The following is a 24281-nucleotide window of genomic DNA, read 5'->3' on the forward strand; positions in this document are numbered from 1 at the left end:
AAAGACTGTCAAGGCTAATAGACTGATATGCTATAAAGTTGGGGCTAGTGAAGAAATTGACAACTGGGAAATATTACATGAACCTTTTTCTATGGTTATACTTTGATTTCTATCAGAGCAGAATCTTTAGGTTGTGGTCCAATTCCATTACATTTGTAACTGGCAATGTCAACTAACTTGAAGAAAAAAAATAGACTACTGTTAGGAGGGCTAGAGAAATATAAAGCTGCTCCCTAGAACTGAGAGGCTTACACTGATGGTCCCATAGAAGTTCTCGTATGTTCCCAATTGGCAATTTTAATAACTCCTTTAGGAGTTTCCCATAGGAACACCTATAGGAAATACAAACCTTATCGAGAGGACATAGCAAAGGCAATATGCTTTAAAGATCTGCTAACATTTTATAGCTGAGAAAGAGTGCTTACAAAAATGTAACATGGAAGAGTAAATTTTTTTAAGAAAGAAAAGTAATTTCTGAATTAATTTCCTTTAGTCAAATAAAATCCTTGAGCAAACTGAAGTGTGTTGGGGCTAAAGCTAGGAGTACATGTTTATGATATATTAGTATAGCATGCATTGCTGATGTTCATGGATTAGATTTTTTTTACATTTTGAGGTGATCCTGCTATGAAAATATGTTCAATGAAATGTAAATTGCCAGGAAATTAGAAAACAGCCATAGATTGAGGGAAAGAAGGTAAAAGAACCCTCCAAGCCATTTGGATGCTCTTGTTTTTCATGGAACAAGGGTTGACAAAAAGAGGAAGAATATGCTGCTACACTTCCCAGGGGAGGCCGTCAGAGTCTCCCTGTCAGAGAGGGGGAAATGAAGATTGCAGATGTTTTCTTAAAATCTCTTCTTCAGCATCTTTGCAACCAAAGGAAGCAAATCCTGTGGTTTAATGTGAGATATATATTTGGTTCTGGGAGAGATCAGCATCTCCCAGGCTGATGTCTGGGCCAGGCTGAGGGGAAGAACTCAGACTAGGTTTAAATCTGGCTTCACCACTTTCTAGCTCTGAGATCCTGAATGAGTTAGCTAAACTCTCTGCGTCTCAGTTTCCTCTGCAGTAAGCTGAGGTAATAATAGCATCTAGTGAGGGTTAGAGGAGTGAAGCATTTAGAAGTGCACAGTAAGTGCTTTCTGTATGTGCTGTTATGTTTTTGTATGTGCACCAGGTAGACAGTGGTACATCAGGGCAGCCAATCGTGCTCACAGAAGCTTCCTCTGGGAACTTAACATGTGGATGTAATGAGGTGTCAGACTTACCCAGGTGACAAATAAAGCCCCAAATCACTAACAGAGTTGGAGTGCCGCTCAGCTGTTGAGGACTGGGCTGGGAAGGAGCTCATCACCCCGGGGAGGGGAGGGAAAACAACTCTGACTTACACTTAGTTGCACATTCACGAGAAAATTAGGTTTACTAGATTACAGATAGATCTAATTATTCTAGATATGTTGTTATTGTTGTTGGGAATTGAATTTTAAGTCAAAATTGTATCACCAAATGGCTGTTAAGTAGTTGAAATATTAACTGAGGGAAACAGTTTTGGCATTCTAAGAAAAGCCCTTGTAATTAATCTTCACTGGTAATCTCCTCAGGGTAAACCATTACTAATTAGAAACATGTTTTGTCAACCCATCCAGATTCTAAGCCTGGAGATGGCAGGAGTATGTATTTTTTTGTACCTCCATGACCCCAAGACTGAGTGGTACGCTTTGCATACAGCAAGTATGCAATCAATGTAGTTTTGTTACTGCTCCGCATTGAGGGCTAAACATAAAATCATACACTTAAGGCAAACATTAGAACAGAAGGCTTTTCCTGGAGTGGAGCCACGCTCTTTTCCAATCACGTGCTGTTGTTGAGACACAGTCCAAGTGAAAAGAGTGAATTTGGTTCTGACAGCATGAGCCACAACATCTGGAGTCTGGCCCTCCACCCCGGGCCTTGACCTTCTCCTTCAGAAACAGTAGACAAATAGCGCTTGTAGAAAAATGGTTCAAACAGCAAAGGAATGGAACTCTGTAAAATCTGCTAGGGCAGTGTGACTAGTGTTTTGCAGACAAGTTCATACTGAGTATCATTCTCAGCATAAAGACATTTACATATCTTTGGGTACAGATGATATAATTCTTAGCCTCCCACTCAGCCTCCCATTCCTACCTCACCCCTCTGGGCTGACAACATGGTTCTATTAACCATGGACCTCCCGACCCTCTTAGAGGCTGACTTGCTTACAGGTATAATCTTATGTGATTAAAACTCGATGTTACTTTTTTTTATTGTGGTAAAATATTACTGCACATAACATAAAATTTACCATTTTTAACCAGTTTTAAGTGTACAGTTAAGTGGCATTAAGTACATGTGTTGACTTTTTAAATCGAAGTGCTATTCACACTTTGGGGTGTTGACTACTCATTAACACTTTTACCAAAGGAAAGCCTGGGACAGAAGAGCAGGGATGCCCTTATCATATAAATGGGTTCTCTCAGCAGAAGCTTCTGTAAAATAATTTGGTGGAGTAGGAAGTAGAATTTATTGAGCAAAATGAAAATATTGTGTTGGTAATAACCATTATTCTTGCTATTCTTTTCTCTCAATAGAACTGGCATGCAGATCACAGTTCCCTAAGCTGGGTGACTCTGTAAAACTAACATGATTAGAAGCAGATCCACTGACCCTTAAGCTTGGTGGAAGATTCTGGAATACTGTTTTCTTGTGTTAACGAAAGCTGTTCAAAGACCATTTCACCTCTCTGTGACTCTGACAGTGGAAACAGGAGGACATCACCCTCCTTCTCACCTGGAAAGACGACATCCAGTTCTTTTCCTCCCATCTGGTAAGATCTATCTGTCCTTTAAGGCCTATTTCAATACTCATGTCCAAATCGTAGGGCAAAAGATGATGGTAGCAGTAAGAGACCATGTGTTTAAGAAATTAAGGAACCAAAGGAGCGAGGGGCAGGTGGCAGTCAAGTGAAAATCTTTAAATGTACTTGTGTTTTAGTTTTAATTTCTGAATAGGAGAGTATATTTGATAATGGAAGTGGTAATTCCCTTCCATGTAGAAAATGAAGTTTGTTGAGAAAAATTATAAGATCCATCCATGGAGAAATTAAGTTTGTTGAGAAAAATTATGGAATCTGTGTGTTGAAAAAGACGTTGGTGGTCAGTTGGTCATTCTCCCACCTAGTGTGCTGTCTTGGCCGGGAATCCAAACTCTTCTTGAACACCCATGGGGATGGGGATCTCCCTCATGAGCTATTTCTCAAGATTATCTAACTCCCTTCACTGTCTCCTGCATTCATCAAGCAACTCTGATACAGGGAAAGATGGTATATTAGTTTGCTGAGGCTGCTATAGCAAAATACTGCAGACCAGGCAGCTTAAATGGCAGAAATTTATATTCTCACAGTTCTCATCTTAGACTTGGACATCTAAGATGAGAATGCCGGGTGGCTGGTTTCCTTGGAGTCCTTGCCCTTTAATGGCTGCTCGCTCCTCACCCTCCACCATGGGACGATGCACAAAGAGGGCCGTCCCCAGATACCAGCACCTTGATATTAGACTCCCCAGCCTCCAGAACTGTGAGGAATAAATTTCTTTTCTTTATGAATTACCCAGTCTGTGGTACTGTTATAGCAATACAAGCAGACCAAGACAGGGTGGGTCCCTCTCTTGGTGAATGGCGCATCCATTCCAGCTGTATCAAATGGTAGGTCTACTTTTAGTTCTTTGAGGAATCTCCATATTATTTTCCATAGAGGTTGTACTAGTTTGCAGTCCCACCAACATTGTATAAGTGTTCCTTTCTCTCTGCGTCCACACCAAAATCTGTTGTTTCGGGACTTTTTGATAAAAGCTGTTCTCACTGGGGTTAGGTGATAGCTCATTGTGGTTTTGATTTGCATTTCTCTGATGATTAGTGAAGTTGAGCATTTTTTCATATGTTTATTGGCCATTAGTTTTATCTTCTTTTGAGAAGCTTCTGTTCATATCTTTTGCTCACTTTTTTATGGGGTTGTTTGATTTTTTTCTTTCTGATTTGCTTGAGTTCTTTGAAGATTCTGGTTATTAGCCCTTTATAAGATATGCAACATGTGAATATTTTCTCCCATTCTGTAGATTGTCTATTGGCTCTATTGATTGTTTCCCTGGCTGTGCAGAAGCTTTTTAATTTAATCAAGTCCCATTTATTTATTTTTGCTATTGCTGTGATTGCCCTTGGGGTCTTCTTCATAAATTCTTTGCTTAGGCCGATATGTAGAAGAGTTTTCCAACATTTTCTTCCAGAATTCTTATAGTTTAATTTTCACATGTAATATGCAAAGTAAAGCCCACTGGGGCTTTCAGACCCAAGTATCCCTCTTCTTAGAACAGAGTGCATTCACAGGTATTCAATAAGTGACACTTAAATACCTACTTAAACCAGGCAGAATTTAGTAAGGAAAATGTTAGGAATATTTTGTGATCACAAGTGGAATTACAGTTTTTAGGTTGTGGTTTGGACTGTATTATCCGAGTAAACCAAAGGTTGAATCATGAAAATCTGAACTCTGACACATAATAATAGTAGTGAAACTTCTCAGGGATATAGACAACTATGTAACTAGCCTTAAAAAAAGGGAAATCACAGAATCACATGGTTTTAAAGGTAGAAAGGGCTTGTGGTATTATTTATAACACCCTACTCTTTACAGGAAAGGGAGTTGAGGCTCAGAAAAGTTGAAAGATTTGACCAAGGTCACACAGAGAGTTAGTGGGAGAATTCCTGGTCCATGCCTGAATATCCCCAACAGGTGTGGTGAACCATAGTTTATAGTCTAGCTTGGAGTCAAATGACACAGCGAAAGTTCATCCTGACCTGATTATCCGCTTCAATCAGGTTGGCTGAATGTTTTCTGAAACTTCACTTCACCTTGAGTTGTGTACACAGAAGTGTTGGGTTAAAGCCTTTCTGGCCATCATAATGTCAGTCAGAAAGAGGGAATCAAAGTTAAAAAGGGAGAAAGTAATAGAAAACAATAGAAGCCTGAAACTGCAATAACAGGAAATTTCCATGTTTCTAACCTCCCCTGTCTCCCTTAGAATGGACAAACTTTTCCTTTGGGGGAGGGTGGGAAGGGCAAGTGTGAATGATAGTCTCCTCTCTCAGACCTCGGTTTCTCCCTCCTACTGTTTTTCAATAATGCACATTCCCTAAAAAGCCCTGGAGCTAAGGCCCTAAGGTTCTAATTTAAGGTGGATCACTTTCTCTTTCCTCCCTTCCTCCCTCCCACCCTTTCTCCCTCCCTCCCTCTTTCTTTCTTTTTGTGCTATTTTTTAAAAATGGATTTTTGTGTGTGAAAAGTGGCATCACCTAGAGCTTTTAAAATTTTTGAATGGTTGCTCCTGAAAGACAGGAATCCTGCCTTCTCCATCATGAGTTGCCAGAGTCCAGCATGGTGCCTAGCACAGAGTAAGTACTCAACACTCAAATGCACCAAAATGAAACGATCTAAATGTGTGTCTTTATTCATTGGCTGTTATGTGGAAAGCCAAAGCAGGATAGGATCAAAAAGGTTGGAGAAAAGAGAGAAAACAGCTTCATGATGGCACCTGGGCACATCAGTACTTTTGCTGCTTGACATTGAGATGAACCATTGATTTTCCGTGTGGTTGAGCACATGACACCATCAGGTAGGTCTTAGGCAGATCTTCTGGGATTTCATACTTATCAGTAATGCAGTGAATTTACATTGCAACTGAAAGGCATTCATGTTGGAAACAGGTGTCAACTGTAATGTGATGATCTCTCATTTCCAACCATCTGAAGGAGATAATTGCAGATATTGATAAAGCCAACAGGTTCACTCTATAAGTTTCAGTGAACTGCTCTTTCTAGTCTGTGAGGACAAATGTTACCACTGTTATTTGTGAACTATGTGCAGGTTATTATATTCTAGATTATTTTCAATGAGGCATACTTTTTTGTTATTATGATTATTTCTTTGCCCTTCTCATTTAATGATACGTACAAACTCTTGGGTGCAATAGTTTCTTATTTGGCAGCGCAAGAATCGTCCTGCTTTGACTAATGGTGCATTGCTCAGTTTCAGCCATCAGATTGTTCAGTTGATGGAGCCTGTGTCTGGCTTCCCTGTTCTCGGCATGTACACTTCCAATGCCACAGATGCTCTGATGTGATGGCCACTTCCTGCTGCCAAATAAAAAAACCTAGGGACCACCAAATGCCCTAGGAACTGCTTCTGTTCTAGTGTTCCTTCCTGCTTTTTCATGTTGCTATTAATTTTGAAAAGTCCGTTGTTAAAAATACTTCTAGTTCCATAAAATAAATGTTTCAATGCATATATTATTTTCATGGTTACTATCAGTTTTTTCATTTGGACCTAGTTAGTGAATATGGAGGATAAAAGTTATCCTTACTGGTTCAAAATATAGTGGTGATTATTCTTCTTGGCCTTTGAATAACACACACCCAAGGATAAGGAAGTGGTCTTCCAGGACTGAGCATAAGGCATAAATAAATTTACACACTGCATTCTTGCTTTAAGCTATAGGAAATTTTGTTGATGACCAAGAGAAAGGCAGTCACAGGAAATGTCACCTGTTATTTAGGCAGTGGTTACAGGGCAGTTTCAGTTTCAGTTTCCCTTGTGGCTTGAGGTTTAAGGATCAGACTGCCTAATCCCTGGAACCACAAGGGACATCTGTGACTCCACTGACTAGTTCCTAAGCCAAAGGCCCCCAGGCAAATAGACCATTTGTTGATGGGCAGATCATTACACAATTTAGCAGATGAAACTTATTCTAATGTAGAAAAAGCCTGATGTAGGGGATATCCAAAAATGACATTAATTTCCATAAATACTTCTTGAGATTAAAGTAGCAGACAGGACTCATATTGGATGTGATAAAATATAATTAAATAATTATGGAAAATTAAAATAATGACATGCTGATAAACCCGCAACAGTGAAATCCTTTTGTCAAAGGAATAGGAAAACCTTAATGGAAATATTAGAAAAGTATGTAAACAATATCACTGTAGGAAACAAACAGTTAAGGATGACCAATGTTTTATTCAACAGAACCAAACAAGATTAAAATAATAATTTAAAATGGTTTATCTTTAGGGAACTTACTTGATCATCAGACTTCCAGAAAATACTCTGAACAATGCCTTGCTATTGTTCTTGTACAGATTTGTACATTTCTGAGTTTTTACACTTTTACCTGTTCTGAGTATACAAAATGTGTATATTTCTTTTGGTGAGAACTGATAACATGGCGTTTTTTATATGAGAAGGATGGTTATTACAGTTTTGCAAGACTGGAATTCAGTTGCATTTAACTATGCACCTTGCTGTTAAGTGGGGCTGAGGGTGTGTAGTTGGGGAGTGGGGAGGGTGTCATCAAGGGAAAGAACAGACACTTTCATAATTAAAATCTCCTTAATCCTGTTTTTGTTGTCATATATAACTGAGTACTGACATTCAACCCTTGTGTTCTTGAGACCCTGGCTGTTAATTAACAGACTTCGGGTGAGGAGTTTTCTGGGTGGCCCAGTTCTTGCTGTGATAGTTCAATGACAGCAGCAACAATGGCAACCCAGACACCTGCAACAACGTTGTCACATGGTGCGGCTGATGAGAAACTTGTGGCTCCCTCCTGTGGGCCGATAAACTCTGTCCCATAAGATGATGTAGGGACATTTTCAAAGGGGGTAGGGCCAAGATCAGGCCTCCCAGTGCGTTACCTCATTCTTGAGAAATTTCAGCAAGTTATGAAGCAATTTTATTTTTTTACAAGGAAAATTTCAGTTTTCCATTCCTGTTTTACACATGTTACTTGGAGACACAATTTTTTGCTTAGGCTCATGAGTGCTGCCACTGCGCTTATGGCAGACTGAACTGAACAACAGTCTGGAATGGTAATGCACAAATCGATCCAGTGAAGCTTGGCTTCAGGGTCCTCAAAACATATCACTGACGCTGGTTCCAAGTGAAGCAAGTATTCTCATTAATTTACTATCTGAAAGGATTTGTGTATCATCTAATGTTCTTTAGACTGGCCTTGGAGATTGGGAAGGTGACGCAGGTGGGGAAGGTGACGCCGCAGGTGGTCATATTGCACAGAACATTTATGTTCTTCTTTGACAACCCACTCACCTCTGGGCTCCTGGGAGCAGTTTCCAGGGGGAACGGAGAGCAGAGAGAATCATAATTATGTCTCAGCTCTGGTTCATCACCCAATAGGGACCTGTATTTCTACAAGTGCCCTTATAAATCTTTTAGCTAAATCAGGGTCTCAAATGTAAAATCCAGTTCCTTAGGGAACTTTTTAATGTAAACCAAAGTCTGGTTTAGGCTGATTTTTAGAAAACCTTGTGAAACGTATTTACTCATGGTAATTGCAGATTTAAAACAAAGTCTTATTTATTTTACATGACACTAAAAACCAAAACAAAAAAAAAAACCAAATGAACAAAAGTAGAAACATACCTCAAACATCTTATGACACATACATCAAGTTACATATAAATTTGTGTCTATGAAAATGTAGTTTAGAAGCTGGTAGAATAGTCAGGGGCAGCACAATGTTTCTGGGCCATATTACCATCATTTGGTTTTGTTTATCAACTGAATAATGTTTGTGCCTTCTTATGGTATATACTCATGAAGGGGTAAAGAAATGGAAATATGACAAAGTTGTCCATTCTGGTTGTTCTTGTGTCCTGTGGCAAACATAAAACCTGATAATCAGTTAACTAACTGATTCAACTGGGTTTAGTGCAGGTTAAATCCTGGATAAGTGGCATTCTGGAGTAAATCTCATAAGTAGTGCTACCTGATGTTCTGACTATCCTCAAAGGAAGAGATTCTGTTTGTTCAGCACTTTGGGAGCCAAATGCTCTTATAAAATCTGGATTGTCTGATGCTCCATGTCAAAATCCAGACAGAGTGATAAATTACTCCCAAATAAAGAGGGAACTATTGCAGTGATGGTCACTGGCTAAGATCTTGATAATTACAGTTGTATAGCTACTCTTTTAGCTACAGATCTTTTTCTATATGAAATATTTGATTCCCAATTTGAACCCCTGAGTTTGAATGACAGGATAAGTTATGGAAGCTGTTAGCAAAAAACTACATTGTCTGCAAGTGGTCCCCTAGAATCCTGCAAAAAATAATAGAAAATCTAGGGACCACCAAATGCCATAGGAACTGCAGAGAAAAAAATGGCTTTCATTTTCTGGAGAAAAGGTGACTTATTTCATCATTTCAATTCTTCTTCTTCTTATTACCTATAAATCCCAGAATCATAAGGTTAATAGAAACCTTCACAATGACACATGTGTTAAACTTCGGGAATAAGCTCATACATTTGCAGAATTCAATGTTTATTGGGACGAGTATCTGTCTCCTGTGAGTTAGAGCCTTTGTAGGGATGTAGGAAACACGGACTCCTGGCATATCCTCTTCTGGCTTCTATATTCTTTCTCTCTGCATCAAATGCTTTTTGTTCCTCAAACAAGTAGAAACTATCTAAGCCTTAGGGGATGCCCTTAAACCCAGCCTCATGTACATGGTAGATATATGTTCCATTCGCCTAATTAAGAAAGAGGCCTCAGAAAGTAAGTTTGTGGTGTTAGTGATTTGCTTTTATACTTTAGTACACTACTTTTGTTGGGGTAATTATTTTTTGGCTGATTGTTTTTGTTAATTCATTTTGAATTTCTGGCTTTTAATTCAATTCAGTTCAGAATTTATTTCCTGCTTTCTGTATGTGCTAGGATGCTTTAAATGAGTAAGACAGAGGAAATACAAGTAAAGAATTAGTATGTGAAAAGATTTCAATCTCAGGGGTAGTCAAACAAAGGTACTTTAAAACAAGGGTTTTTTTTTCTATCAAATTATCCAAAATAATAATAAAAAAAGACTCTTTGGTGAGGCTATGATGCTAGGAACACTTTGTTGTACTGCAGTTGGAGGGAGTGTCATAAGAAAGATTCAAATCAAAATCCGTAGGAGATCAAGATTGGAAACAGCAGGGAAAAATTCTGGAGGGATTAGTGCTCCAGGAATACTTGAAGGAGGGAGGGAATTCACATAGATGGAGGGTAGAATGGAAGGCAGGCACAGAGCTTGCTTCAGGGTGGTGCTTTTTCACCCCACCGTGTTTTGGAGATTTATCCATGTTGGCATATGAGCTCTCATTCATTTTAATGATTTTATAGTTTTCCATTGGATGAATATATAATAATTTACCCAACCTCCTTCTGGTGGACAATTAGATTGCTTCCAAATTTTTGTTTTTACCAACGAGGCTATTGTGAATATCTTTGTGTATGTCTTCTTGTACACAGTTGAGAGACTTTTTCTAGGATGTATGCTGAGGAATAGAATTACTGAGCCATGAGGTATGCACTAGGTAATCCAAATTGCTCTCTAAAGTGGCTGTGCCCATTGAAACTCCTAGCAGCAGTGTTTGAGAGTTCTTATTTTCCCACATCTTTATACTTAGTATTGACAGACATGTATTCTTACCAATTTGATGAGTGTGAATGAGTATTATATTAATTTTTTCAGGTCACTGATTATAAGTGAGGTTTATAATACTTTCGTATATTTATGGGCTGTTCAATTTTTTCTTGAACAAATTGCCTGGTTTTCTCTATTTTCTATTTTTTGTCATTTTCTTTATTGATTTATAGGTCTTTATTTATTCTCAATGTTACATTTTTAAACATTAATGAAATGAATTGCAAATGTCTTCACTCCTTTTGGGTCTTATTTTTAAAACATTTATTACAGTCTCTTCTTTCATCCAGAAGTAATTTTAATTTAGATAAAATTATCCATCAATTTCTTTATGGTTTATGCTTTCTATGACTTGAGAAATTCTTTCCTAATGTATTTCATAGAGTATCCTAACATTCTTTCTTTTTTTTTTTTTTGAGACAGAGTCTTGCTCTTTTGCCCTGGCTAGAGTGCTGTAGCATCAGCTTAGCTCACAGCAATCTCAAACTCCTGGGCTTAAGCAATCCTTCTGCCTCAGCCTCCCAAGTCTCTGGGACTACAGGCATGTGCCACCATGCCTGGCTAATTTTTTCTATATATTTTTAGTTGTCCAGATAATTTCTTTCTATTTTTTAGTAGAGATGGGGTCTCACTCTTGCTCAGGCTGGTCTCAAACTCCTGACCTCAAGTGATCCTCCTGCTTTGGCCTCCCAGAGTGCTAGGATTAGAAGCATAAGCCACCGTGCCCAGCCCTAACATTCTTTCTAGAATTTTTATTTTTCATATTTAAGTCTTTAATTGGCCTGGAATTGATTTTTATGCACGGTGTGAGGTAGGGTTATAATATTTTTTATCCCAAAAGAATGGACAACTCCATTCTTAAATAATCCATAAATAATTCTTTTTCTATTTTATTTTTATGTATCCATTACATGCCAGGCAAGTGATAAAGACTTCAGTGAGCAAAGACTATGGAAATCCTCTCAACAGCAATGTGTGTGTGTGTGTGTGTGTGTGTGTGCGTGCATGTCTCTGTAGTCTTAGGTGTTCCAGAACCAGCTAAAGATGAATACAGATATGATTGAGTTTGAATTCTAACTCTCTCGTGTATAAACAAAGCAGGGTAAAAAGAATGTTAACAAAATGAATCAATATGTGAAAGTTGGTATTGAAAGGAATATAACTGGAAAGAAGTTTGGGATAGAAATATGACCCATCTACATCAATTTCAAATAGCTGGAAGGGCTGGAATATAAAGCTCTTCCCTGGGCTCTGGAAATATGGGAATGAAATGAAGAGAACCCTTGACAGCAGTAACCCCAAGAGCCTAAATAAAAAAGTTGAACAAAATAAATAGAATAAAACAATATCAATAAGGTGGCAAGGTGTGTGAAAACCATTTATTCTTGGGAAAAGAGCTGTTTGTATATAGCATCAAGACTTGGCTCACTCAACTCCATTCCCACTGCCTTTTCCCTTGCTTCCCCCTTTTAGAGGGGCTAAAAGCTAAACTCCAGCTTTTCTTACACAGCTTCTGCCTGAGGTGACCATGTGGCTCATCCCTGGCCGGTGATGCTAGTGGACAACATTCCTTCCCATGCAAAAAGACAAGGCCTTTAGCCCTCTCACCTTCTTCCTTCCTGGAAATTGAATGCAGGATCTGGAAGTGCAGAGGCCATCCTGAGATCCTAAGGACAGAGACTTGTGGAATTCTGAGCTACTCTGACAGCCTTGGTGTTTCTACCCTTAGACTTCTTGTTGCCGGAGACAAAATAAACCCATATCTGTTTAAGTCCTTGTAGTGAAGGTTTTTGTTTTTTGAATTGACTTATAGCCAAACATATGCCTACCTGATACAGCTTTGATACCTCATTCCTTCACTTGTTTGTTATTGGCTATCACTGAAAACATTACAGTAATGGATGTGTGTTAGTGAAGTGAAGGTGAATTGAACAGAGGAAGGGAAAGGAGAAGATGGTACATGTACCTTGTGTATCTGGAATTTGACTTATAATAAATAGGGGAAATAAGATGTGACCACAGTAAGAGGAGGTTTATGATAAGTTCCCCATGTACCAACATTTGGCCTCAAGTTTTTATGAGATGATCTTTTACAAGCACGTGGGATTTATTGTGGGCAATTTGGATACTACATGGACATCTCTGTGCATCTCTTTGTCCTGAGAGCACATGCTGTGTGCTCTTAAAGTTTCATCAGGATTATTTTGTACTATGAGATGTTCAGTGGCATATTTCTGGTACAAAACAATCCGCAGAAAATTGCCTTTGGAGCTGTAAGTCATTCCACTCAAGAGACATAAGCAGTTCAATCTCCCTGTTACAGACATAAGATGGTCTCCCTTCCCCTGGTGAGGCTTCGAAAGAAACAAGCAGCCTGCTGTCATTTTGTGCTACCATCCTGGGCAGGCAGTGCATAAGGAGGCAAGAATGCAGAAAAAAGCACACTTACAGCCAAGGGTCAGGTTTAGGATGTTAACTCCCTGGGATCTTGTTTTTTTTTATCCTGGTGTTCCTCATTGTGGTTAATGTCTTGCACATTTGCTTGCACATTTCAGGAGCTCAAAATAGTTTTGCTCTTTGCAATGGTCTGAATGTGTTCCCAAAAATTCATATGTTGAAACTTAATCACCAATGTGGTAGTCCTAAGGGGTGGGACCTTTAAGAGGTGATTAAGTCATGAGAGTGGAGCCCTCATGAATGGGATTAGGATTCTTAAAAGAGAGTTTGGGGAGTGGGTTCATTACTTTCCATCCCTTGAGCCCTGTGAGGACACAGCATTTGTCCCCTCTGGAGGAGGCAGCAACAAGGCTCCATCTTGAAAGCAGAGAACAGCCCTCACCAGATACTAAACCTGTTGGCACCTTGATCATAGACTTCCCAGACACTAAATGTTGAGAAATAAATTGTCATTGTTTATAAATTACCCAACTGTGGTTATTGTTATAGCAGCACAAATGAACTAAGGCACTCTTTTTGATTATATGTAGTTACATTTTCTGTCTTAATTTAACCTAAGGTATACAAAGGTAAAATATGACGTTGTGCATTACTGGCCAGTCCTTGACTTAAATTTGGCAGTGAACACTCTATCCAGCTTCTAGTTAACTGAGCTAGATGAATAAATGCTACAGCAAGGACATGTGCCATGCCATCTGTCTTCTCAGAGAGTGTCCTTTGGTTCTGGTCCAGGGCTGAAGACAGGGTGGCAGGGGTATTGCCATGGAGGGGCCCCACCCTGGGTCATCCTTGGCCCAAAGAACTCCCAGAGGATGGGTTGGGAGGCATTTAGGATTGTAAGTTCTTCTCAGATTTTATTAGTGTTCCTGTGAGGCTATTATCAAGAGTTTTACAGTAATCCTGGTCTTGGCCTTGAATATGTGGTTTATGACTCAGGTTGTTTCATGGTCTATTCCTGGCACTTTCAGTCTGACCAGACCTGGGCTGAGATTGTTGAAGGTTTTTGAAAGCATCAGGAATGGGGACTGAGGTTGGGGGAAGCTTGCCAACTCATCAATATGGTACTGAAGTGTCTCCCCCTTGGAAAACCCTCCAACCAAGACTTCCATGCCATACTTTGCTACCTTTTGTAGATTAGGATTAGTTCAGCTATGGGAATAGAATGTTTTGGGTTTTTAGGATTTGCTCTCTAGCTCATAGAAGCACATTATGGAATGATGTAGTTTTAACCTATTTGCCTTTTCCTACCTTTCTTGAATGTCATCTTTCTTGATTAAAAAATACTATGCTAACAAGATCAGAAGTTTGTGATAAAGATTTTTATTCCATACAAAGTTATTTAAAATGTCTTTGTTTGTTTCAGAGATTACTTAGTCCGTCTGTGATTACCTCAGTGCAGCTTTCTTGATATAAACAGAAGGGCTTTAAAAAATTCGATGGATCCCAGTGTTGGTTAACGTTAGTATTGGCTTATACTGAAATTCATATTGACCTCAGAGTGGAAGTTTATCTTTTGAGGTTGCTTTGATTTTGGGGAGGATAGATATTGGAACTTTCCATGGAGAATACTGCTTGGTTGACTTGTTTTTCTTCTCCATGATGTTAGAAGGAAAATCTCTTTGACCAGAAGGCTCATACCTCAGGCACAGTGGCAGTTCATCTGCAGTATCACTGGCTTACAGAGAAAAGAATCCCAAGAGCTCAGTTGATCCAGGACACAGGCCTAGGCTGGGAAGACAGTGCATCTGCTGTTTTATAGGTGACATCCCAAGAGGGCTGAGCAACTTAGCCAGATCTCTAGGAAATGATGCTTATGGTAGCGTGGAAATGCAGTGGTGTAGAAGAATGCAGGGGATGCAGTAATGGGGGAATGAGAGTGGGTCCTAGAATTCTTGGTTCTCAATTCAACTCTACCGATCTATATCACAAGCTGTTTTAGGTTTGGTTGTTGAGTGTTCCTCATGCTGACCTATAAGAATCTGAGACTAAGGACCAGGCTGGATGGTGACGGAGGCAAAAATGGTCTTGCTGCTCTCTCCTGTTGGTAATTGTTCACTACCTCTTGTCTTTCAAAATCTCTTTATTGAAGCATAAAAAAAAAAAATCTATTTTTTTCCCTTGAGTCAATTCTCTTGCTATAGCTTCTTCATTGTCCCTGTTCCTTTAGAAATCTCCTCTTTTGGCTGTATTTCTAGTCTCTCCTTCCCTGACAAGTCTTCTCTGCAGTTTACAAATATATTCAGGTCCCTTCTTGTTAAGGAAAACACCCCTGTCTTCTGCATGTCTCCTTATCCATTTATTTTTCCATAGCTTAGCTTCTTGAAGGAATGGTCTATACATATTTTCTCTACTTCCCCACTGCTAATCCACGTGAAGCCCACTGCAATCTTCGCCGGGACCACTTCATTTAGCAGTTCTGTCAAAGGTCACTGTGATGTCCTAATTGTCAAGTTAATATATTCAGTTTTGATTCTTCTTATTTGACTTCTCTATGTCATTTAACAGTTTATCATTCAATTTTTGGGGGGAGTTTCTTGAAGCTACATTATATACTGTAACATTTAAGGTAATAATTCAGCTTGTTTTTCAGCATTAACCTCTATTCCTTAATACAAATATTAATTGAACTTAAGTTACTAAACACTAATAAGTTTAAAGAATAATTAATAGACTTTATTTTTTTTAGAGCAATTTGACTTTATAGAAAAACTGAGTGGCAAGTACAGAGAGTTCCCATATACCTCCTTTCTTCTTGGACACAGTTTCCTCTTTTATTAGCATCTTGCATCAGTATGGTATGTTTGTTACAATTAATGAGCCAATATGATGCATTATTTTAACCAAAGTCCATAGTTTACATTAGGGTCCACTCTCTGTGTTGTACGTTCTGTGGGTTTTAACAAATGCAGTGTCAGGTATCCACCATCCACTACAGTGTCATACAGAAGAGTTTCACTACTCCAAAAATCCCTGTGTTCCACTTTTTCATCCCTCCCTCCCTTCCCCAGGGCCCCCACACCACCAGTCTTTTTACTTCTCCATAGTTTTGCCTTTTCCAGAATGTCATATGGTTGGAATCATACAGTATGTAACCTTTTCAGATTGGCTTCTTCCACTTAGCAATATGCATTTAAGATTCCTCTGTATTATTATTATTTTTTTGTAGCTTGACAACTCATTTCTTTTTCAGCACAGGGTAATGGGCCCTTTATGGATGTACCACAGTTTGTTTATCTACTCACCTACTGAAGGACATCAAGTTTTTTCCCAAGTTTTGGCAATTATGAATAAAGCTGCTATAAACACTCACATGCAGGTTTTTGGGTAGACATACATTTTCAACTCATTTGGAGAATTATCATTCAGTTTTTAAAGCTTGTCCTTCCTTGACTTCCATGATATTATCCTTCTTTCCTTCTTCTCCTGCTTTTTTAAGTATTCCTTCCTGCCTCCCTTTGCTGATAGTTCCTCTTCTGCCAGCCTCTCAGTGGCGTTGTTTCCCAGGGTTCTGTGTTGGGCCTTTTAATATTTCAGTATTTCATTTTTCTGGGAACCAGTCCCAGGGCTTCAGCCAGTGTGCTCAAACTTGTATTTCATGGCCGACTTTCCCCTGACCCCAGACCCAGGTGTGCTGTTTACTTCTTGGATACCTCCTGTACTGAGATGTGGGCAACATCCCAGAGAGGAAGGGCCTTCAATTCTGGGGACTGTTTCTCATATGGAAGTAACAGTGTTTCTGTTTTTCTGACAAATAGATGAGTGTTTTCTACTCTATTTCCTCTAGGTGGGTTTTGCAACCTCAGCATTATTGATATTTTGGGCCAGATAATTTTGTCGTTGTTGTTGTAGGGGCCTATTCCATGTACTGCAGAATGTTTGGCAGCAGGGGTGGCCTCTACCCAGTAGATGCCATTAGAACTTTCTCTCCCCAGACCTTAGCTCCAGGTGTGACAACCAAAAATGCCTCCAGACTTTGCCAAATGTCCTCTGGTGGGGGGCAGCTCAAATCACCCCCTAATGAGAATTATTGCCCTAATGTAATGTACTTTCCACTGTTCTTTATTTTTGCTTAGACGTCTCCTTCTTCCTGGATTGCCCTTCGCTGGGGGGAGGCTTCTACTCATCCTTTAAGACGTGGCTCAGTCCCCATTTCCCTTAGGACGTCTTCTCTCGTGTGTTTCTCTGTGGAATGGCCTCTTCCCGTGCTGTGGCTGTGCTTGCTGTCGCCACGGTGACTCTCTTCTCTGCACTGAGAGCTGCCTGATGGTTGGCATCACGCCCCGGAACCTTCCCAGCATGTGGCAATTAATGTGCCCAATTAATATTGTTGAATAAATGAACCCTGATGGCCCCCGCTGGTCAAAATCCTCTATGATAAATCCTCATAACATTACATACAGTTCTTTCAAAGCACTTATTACGGTTACAATTTTCCACTTTTTTGAGTGTGATTATTAAATCTTTGCCCCTCACTAGACAGACCACAATAAGCTCCATGAAGGCAGAAACTATGTCTGCTTTTAGTCATTACTGAACCATGCAGTGCTTGACACTTGATAGGTGCTTGGAACGCCATTTGCTGAATGAATAAATGATCTTAGGAAAGAGTGGCCATAGGAGGTTTGGTCTGGGCTTAACAACAGCACCAGCAGCCACAACAATAACTGGTGTTAAAGTGTTTTGGTATGTTCTATTCTCATTTAACAATAGGAAAAATCCTGCTAAAAAGGTATTATGTCTCTTTTGTAGATGAGAAAACTGAGGAAGATGAGGGAGGTTAAATATCTTAAGGTCTCGTACACTATGGTCACTGAACTACACATTTGGGCCCTGGGTTATTTCTTGTCCATACAGGCAGATTTGGGGAGATCAGTAAGTGTTTTAGTAGCATATGAAGTGAATGAGAGAATATGCGATTATTTTGCATTTTTTTGTGTATTGGTTTAGAGTGCAAGTGTTTTTACATCTATATGAGGAAAGATCACTGGAATTGATAATAACTGCTCAAGGCCCCCTACTAGCTCCTTGGCAACACAGATGTTGTCTTTTATTTGTATTCCAGGGGCCAGCCAGAAAGGGTCAATATAGGAAGTTTTATAGGTCCAGCTGATGCTAATACCAAATGGGAGAAAAATTTTGACGTTTTAAAGAATAAAACTCTGTACTAACTTACAAGATGAATGATTGACAACGTGAATAAGAAAAGGGAGGCCTAGGCCTGTGGTTCTTAAGTGTTTGTGACTCATAGAGTCATTTAATGGGACACAGACTAATACAGGCCCCTTAATCCCATCATTTCTTACCACTGAAAACGTGAGGCTAACAACCTGTACCCCCACAAACCTGCAAGTAGGGGAAAGAGTGGATTTACATATATGAGAGCCTTGTGGATAAATTATTCATAAATTCCTGAAATTGAGTAGAGATGTGAGTATCTTATGAACTTGAATGCTATAGGAGACCAGCGACAACTCCTTTGCAGAACACTGGAATGCCCAGGCTGCAGTGAAATGTCATTGACCACTTGCCCCAGACTTTTAACTCAGGAATGATGCATTGAATCTTCATAATATATGCATGTAGAAAAGGTGAAAGGGGATGTCGAGTGTGTACTAATCCCCTTTAGAAGATGCATTAGAAATGGGAATAGATTCTTCAAGGAGTGGATAATTATTACCACCCAGCAATATTCTTTGTATCATCACACCAGTTTAATGAAGCAATCCAACAATTACTTGTCAAACAAAATGGGAACTCCCTTCTATCATATGAATGTCCAATGAGACAAGTCTTCCCAGGCCAAGAAACTAGGTTCTATTTCAAGAAAAATTTGCTGGGGTGTATGGAAATTCATCTTACAATGGTATCAAAGGACAGTCTATACCCTGTCATTTTATGTCTGATATAAAAAGGAGGGCACCAAAGGACATGTGAGATGACATGTGATACTCTTGTAGAACATTCCTGATGGGTCGATAGAGACAATTCCTTAATGATGTGTGACCCACCTTTGACACAAATGGAAAGACTGAAAATAAATGTGAATGAAGGGAAGTGATTCTAATAATAATAATAATAATTATAATATGAATGCTTGGGGTATCAATCTTTGTGTTACTGATCAGAGATTGATTTCTTGGTGAGATCTTTATCAAAGGATGACCTTGTCACCCAAAATTACAGTATTGGGAAAATGTATGTCTGCTGATGAGAGCATGGGTAGATTTGCTTTGTGTCAATGTGTGTGCATGTTACATGCAGATATGGTCACCTTATTCACCAAGGCACTGTTTCTGGTTCTTGAGTCAAGAATATAATGGAAACTCAAGTGAATTTCTTTTTAGCCAAAAGAGCATTTTATTTGGCCCTTTCTGACCCTTGTATTCACACTTCTGACCACCCTCAACAGAACCAGAGATAACTTCCATAGACTGGAAAACCAGAATGGATTTGTGTACATTTCAGTTTAAAAAATCCTTTTCAGGGGAATTAACACTGTGACGTTGGAAGATATGCTTTCATTCACAAAGCATTTGCAAGATCTATTATGTGTGAGATTAGCCACATGTAAATATTTTGTAGAAGTGAAGCAAATTTGCCCCCCCCACAAAATGGACCCAGCGGTGGGAGAGGCTGCGTTTCACTTCTCTAAGCATCACCAACAGAGCTGCTTAGTCTGAGTCTGGAAGAGATCCAGTGGGATTTAGTTTTATGAGGTTTAATGTAAAGGTGTTGTATTTCATGAGATGAAATCATAACACAGTGGGTTGCAAGAATTTTGAGAGATTATTTTTTCAGAGTGTTGGCAAGCACCATCCTCCAGAGAATTTTGCGTCTAAAAAAGAAATATAGATCTTCTTTCATAGGATTGAAATGATAACTAACCCTTAATCCTTTCTAGATGGCCAGGGTTTGACTGGTAAGGCTGATTCGCATATCACATAGCAGGTCCAACCTCTCCAGCTGGCCCTTTTTGAAGTCGTGACTTCCACTGCGTCCTAAAGCTTCAGGGTACATAGGCAAAGCATTTTTGGGGGCTCCCACTCCTAAGCCATGATTAAGGATCTTTTTATTTATTTATGGATCATACTTCACCTTTAGGCTCCACACAGTTTGATTCTCTATGAATTTTGACAATCCAAATGAATATTTGGCCAAGACAAGAGAATGCTATCAAGCTCTCTCAGGTTTCTTTCCCCTCTTGTTCTTGTTATGTTTTCAGCTGAGAAAAGTTCTCTGTCTCTGTTTCAGAGAAAGCTGAGCCATTCCCTTGACTTAGGTTTGACCTTTCTTACTTTGTTCTGGAACACATATGACTGTCCTTAGGCTAAACATCTCTTTTGTGACCATTTAATCTCCAGTTTCCCTGCAATGCAACATCTCGGACCAGGTTTCTCATGAATGGCAGGGGAGAAACAAGACACTGTGGGGGAAACCTCTTCTGATTTCACTGTATACGGAAGGGCGCTTTCGTTCTCTGTGGCTGAGAGCCCTCTTGATATGTGGGTCAGGCAAGAATGTTTGCAAGTGCAATTAATTGAGCACAGGAGTCTAGCAAAACAAATGTATGTCCCATTGTATGCAGCCCCTTTCCCAGGGAGATTTGTTCCTACCTCATTTCAGGGATAACAGATGAAATCTTAAGATGTTACAAAAGTTCTGCAGAGGCTGACATATTATCTCTAATGATAAAAAGATGTGTGCATCAGCACAGATGTGTTTGTATCAAATCGTGTGCATGATATTTCTCATGTGGAGCCTCTAGTGAATTCTCATGGTAACACTGATGAAATTAGTGTTATGGAGGAAGGGAAAGGGCAGTTATGAGTTATTACCATCTAGTAACAAATGTTACATTCCTTATCTTTCCCAAATGCTTTCTTGCAAATGCATGTCAAAGCAGACTGTCCTTGGAGAGAGTCCAGGCTTTGGGATACGTGAGGAGTCGAGCTGAGAGAGGTTAAACAGCTAGGGTATAATCAACAAGAAGAGCGGAGCTTGCTTGCAGCTGTAGACTATCTCCTATCACCTTGGTTACCAAACTTGCCTGCTTACCTGGGGATCATGTTAAAAATGGAGATTCTTGCAGACTTACCAAATCAAAGCCCTCTGGGGAGGGACCTGGGAAATGGAATTTTTAACAAGCCCACCAGGTGATTGCTATGATCAGGCAAGTTTGGGAATCACTCACCTAGCATAATCAGGAGGGCATTTTAAAAAGGCTGGATTTTGTGAGTGTGTGAGATGGGGGTGGGTTGGATGATAAATATCACAGTCAAAGAGACAGTTCGGCACTGGTGTTTGCCGAGAACTTGCTGAAGAACATTGCTCTCATCTTTCATTCCCCCTCTGCCATGTCCCACCCAGTCTATTTCTTTTAAAGTTGATTCAAGAAAGACTTTTGTTGCCCCGTGAGATGAAATTTTGCCACTTCCTGCATTGGCCTGTTGGATTTTCTCTTCTTATCATTGTGACCTTCTTTTAAATCCCTATTTTAATTAATTTTATGATATTTATTTTATAAGTGACTTCCAATCTCTTTTTGCTGAAAGGTGGCTCTGTGCTTCGGCGCAGGCTTCGGAAACTGGAAGGAAAGGCGAGTGGCAGCAGGTAGGTGAGACATCCTTTTTATTGTTGGGAGTACAAAGCAGTGGCAAAAAGCATGGCTGAACACATGGTGAGCACTTATATATGGCACTGAACAACAGTGGCAGCACGCCATGGGAAAGCGTGATCGCATGGGTTCACATAGGAGATGACACCTTGGTTACATAACTGTGCTAACTCATGCCTCCCCGGAAGGCCAGAGGAAGACGCACTGGCAATGACTTTAGTTTGGCCTAAGAAACTTATTGCCCATACAAATGAATTTCCCTTACAGTGGCAGATTATAAATACATTAAATTGAACTCGTAATTAATAGCTGTTAATGGATGGAAAGTAAGATGATGATTTAAATGGCGACGAATTTAAATCACTTTCACTTAGTCTCTGATCGCAGTTGTACGCGCACCGCACACGGACGCATTTCATCCTTATTCCTGCCAATGACCTACGGGATTAGGGAGAGAACCAAAGAGGCTTAGGTCAATTATGGACAGTTGGGAAAGTGCATGTTCTGAAGGTAATTAATGTAATCTGCTTCTTGAAATAATAGTTCTGTAAAGATAGGGTGATTTCCCCCCTTTTATTCATAATTCACAGTTACGGGTTTAACTAGAGATACGGTAGACAGCACTTTTACTTCTTTTCTTTTGAAATTAAAATAGAAGGATTTATAATGGGAAAGCAGCTCCCACCCAGCCCTCCCAACAACAGCCCTTTTCAGAGGCAGCCACTTTGAACTGTTGCAGTTTTCAGTTATGTCAGCAGCCGCCTTGATAATTTCAAATAGTACGAATATAACATTGTCTTTGAATTTATCTCCTTTTGCTCTTTGCTACTTTGAAGTTTCATGATGTTGTCTCTAAGTGAGGCCCCTTCGCATTTCTGTGCAGCTCCCTCCGTGAGCCCTGCAGCCAAAAGACTCACTTTCCTTAGGTCTGGGAATATTTGATTATTATTTCTCTAATAATTTCCTGCTCTCCATTTCCTCTGTTCTCCCTTTTAGGAAATCCTATTAGATCGTTTCTCCCAGTCCTCTCCCCTAACCCGCCGCCCCCAGCCTTTTCTGCTGTTTCTCGAATAATTTGTTTTTCTTCCTAGAAGGTACACGCTGGCCTACCTACTGCTCTGTGAGCAGGGTAACTGTTTCACTTTTTCCACTGACAGACATCCAACTAATTCCTTGTTTTCAGTCTGGTGTCTCACACCTGCGCCCCTTCTCATTGATGTCATTTGTAGGTTGCTTCTGGGAAGGTCATTTCCCACCTCCACTGCAGCTGCATCCTACACACACTGGGGCTGCAGCTGTCTCTGCTCTGTTTTTTTTTTTTTTTATTTCAGCTCTTCATGGGGGTACAAAATCTCAGGTTATATACATAGTCCGTGTCCCGCCCATCCCCCTGAGTCAGAGCCTCAAGCCACGAATGGATTAGTAAACTGTGGTATATGTATACCAGCTATAAGAAATAACGGTGATACGACATCTCTTTGTTTCTCCTGGAGAGAGTTGGAACCCATTATATTAAGTGAAGTATCCAAAGAATGGAAAAACAAGCATCACATGTACTCACCAGCAAATTGGTTTCCCTGATCATCACCTAAATGCACATGGGGGAAGGATACCAATTGGATATCAGACTGAGACGGGCGGTGGGGGGAGGGGATGGGTGTATGTCTCTGCTCTGTTTGTCACCAAATTGCCTCCCTTGACCTTCTCTCTTTCAAAATGTGTTTATGAATTTATTTCTGTGTGGATTTCTTTAAGGGCCTTGGTCTGTTAGAGTAGGTCAGACTGTGCTGCAATAACAAACCAACCGTGAATCTCATGGCTTGATATATCAAAGTGTATTTCTGCCTCACACAAAGTCCAGTCTGATGTTCTTGCTTGAGCAGCTCCTCTGGTCATTTCGTCCCGAAGTTGTGAATTTTTCACTTTTTAAAAAAATTTTGCTTTACTATTCCATTAAGTGGATATTCTACTAAGCATCCCTTGTTAGATCTTTAGGTCATTCCAATGTTTTATGCTCATACATGTTGCTGCTATAAACTTTTAAAAACTGTATTTTATATTTTTTTCATTTGGAATTTTTCCTTAGAAATGGAATTACTGAATGAAAGAGTATAAAATTTTTAAGGCTACCAACTTTACCATATTGCTCTCCAAAAGGCTCTTTCAATCTCTTCTCCCACAACATTGGGCATTATTGTTATTTTCTAATTTTATTTTGCACTTGAAAAATGTTAATTTTATTGAAGGTTTACATATGTGTGGGGGAGAAAATTCACCCCCTTTTGTAACCAATTACATTTCCTCTTTTTATATTGTTTGTTCATGTAACTTTTACACTTTTCTATTGGAAATTATCCATTTTTAAAATGATCTCTTCATATATTAAACCTAGTAACCCTTTGGCTAACTTATTTTATCATATGCTAGAGAATTACATAAAAACACACAGGCTTGGTTTCAATTTACCAAGAACTGATGGGTACTTGATCTTTTCTCCTTTGCTTTTTTCTAATAATGGAGGAATGAGCTATGAACTCACTTTAGAGAATTTACGGTTTCCCTTTTCTCTTCAAGAGGTCATGGACAAGAGCTTTCCTGGAAAGTTTGCTTAACATTTTTGCTTAAAGTTAGAGGAGTGAGTGGAGAGTGTAGTTCATCA

General features: G+C 39.5%; 1 long non-coding RNA gene across 2 annotated transcripts in view; it reads left to right on the forward strand.

Moving 5' to 3' along the window:
- The window catches only part of LOC123637687, a 99558-nt gene that overhangs the window by 3576 nt on the left and 71701 nt on the right, over positions 1 to 24281 (forward strand). Inside the window, exons 2-3 of one of the 2 annotated variants that reach the window (XR_006735025.1) lie at positions 2612 to 2847; positions 5545 to 5597. This is a non-coding gene — a long non-coding RNA (uncharacterized LOC123637687). Of the gene's footprint in view, positions 1 to 2611; positions 2848 to 5544; positions 5598 to 24281 lie in introns of those variants that run through there. The other variant, XR_006735026.1, reaches the window with a different exon arrangement.

This window comes from Lemur catta, chromosome 5 (genome assembly GCF_020740605.2).
Source record: "Lemur catta isolate mLemCat1 chromosome 5, mLemCat1.pri, whole genome shotgun sequence".
Lineage (NCBI taxonomy): Eukaryota > Metazoa > Chordata > Mammalia > Primates > Lemuridae > Lemur > Lemur catta.